The sequence below is a fragment of the Osmerus eperlanus genome, chromosome 16 (genome assembly GCF_963692335.1).
Source record: "Osmerus eperlanus chromosome 16, fOsmEpe2.1, whole genome shotgun sequence".
In the NCBI taxonomy this organism is placed as follows: Eukaryota; Metazoa; Chordata; class Actinopteri; order Osmeriformes; family Osmeridae; genus Osmerus; species Osmerus eperlanus.
Genome location: NC_085033.1, coordinates 10380972 through 10382788, shown reverse-complemented (window position 1 = coordinate 10382788; position 1817 = coordinate 10380972).

Here is a 1817-nt window from a genome sequence, read left to right as displayed (position 1 = left end):
AACTGACATAAAGACAGTGGTGTGGGAGTATCCTAGGCCTCAATCACTTGCCTGGGTATCTGAACTCCCCCAGAAAGCAATACTGACTACTGGACCCCTGCCTCATACACACTCATTATAAAGCTTCCGGTGTTGACACAGCATGTCAAGTAGCTTGCAACTAGTAGTACCCATCTGCTACTGTGAACCTCCTGGCACACACACATACACTCAGACCCAGACACATACACACACACACACACACACACACATGCACACACAGACAAACACACACTCTCACATATGAAGACTTGCTCTGTATTCTGCTTGTGTTTGCTTCCTCATGTTTCTGGGCATTGTGTGGCTGCATAGATATGGGAAAAGAGGTGTGTGTGTGACCTAATCCTAAAAATCAATTAATTTAATTGGTCTAACTCCTGAATGTGCACTGCCCAGACAGCTATGAAGATGAACTACTGATGAACAGTTTGAACTGTTTCTCAGGAGACAAGAGCTGTTGACGTCATAGACAAATCAGTGGCATGTGTGTGTATGTGTGAGTCAGAAAGATAATTAATGCATGAACAGGCTCCTTTGTTATACAGTCAGATAAATCTTGATCTTAATCAATGGTTTGTCTTATCTGAATCTGTCTGGCGGTGGAATTTTCAAGAGAAAATGGAAAGTCTTCCAGTAAACATTGTCGCAAATGAAGCAACAACAAATGGTATTTATCATGATATGTTAATGTTTGAATGTGTGAGTTTGCAAGAGTCACTCAAAATGAATCACGCGTTTAGTCAAAACATGGTACCATAAGTTTATTACTCAGTCTTTACTGCCCTCTGTTGTCACTGATAGGTACTGTAGTGTTCTTCCTAAAAATACAATTAGTTGATACCGTATGTACAAACCAACAAAGCTGAATTGAGCTCGGAACCTTGCGGCTCAACAGTACGAACCCTGCCGTGTTCCAAGTCCAGCACATGCGGACGACCTCGGAGGTTTCACGACACAGTGCAAACCACCAGCCTGCTTTTGCTCTTTTTAACTGAAGAACTCAAGATCCAGGAGAGGTTTAGAACCAATAGGCGAACGTGAACCTAAACCTAGAGTTCAGGAAAGTTTGTAAGGAAAAAGTGAGAGGTGGAGGTAGAGTTTTGGGCTTGGTATTGTTTGGCTGCAGCTGCAATTGCCACACTTTTCTGAAATGATGATGTTGCTGCTGTTGGCAGCAGCAGAAACAATAATGAAGTGTACAGAAATAATATTTGTTTTATTTATCAGCTCATATCGACCAAATTCATCCAACTTACTGGGTAACGCATCATAATGCAGAAGAGAAGTACTCCAGGCACTCTGCCAAGGCAACCAAAGAGTCTTTTCTTGGCCCAAAATTGACAATAATTCTTCAGAAGTCAATCCCCCAATCTGAATCCAATTGAGTGTTCAGCATATAAAATGAAGAGGAAACGCATAGGAGAAAGCCTCCAAAACAAACAGGAAGCGAAGACAGCTGCAGGAGATGCTTGAAGAAGCATCCTCGTCATGTAGTACAAACCCAGCACCTGGTGATGTGTACGAACACAGGCCTAGCATGTAAAAGATGTACAACCAAGTATTAAATATCATTATTTTATTGTTCTGCATGTTAATTGGCTTTTGGTGCCCTAACATGAAGGAAAAATACTATAATTTATTCACAGTTCATCTGAGATGTTCATCCAATTTGTGGTAAGAGCTGACATACACTTGATTTGAACTTTCTTGTTGTATAAAAGTAGGTGCTCACACTATGTAGAGACAAGAGCCAGAACTAAGAGGAATTCAAATCCATA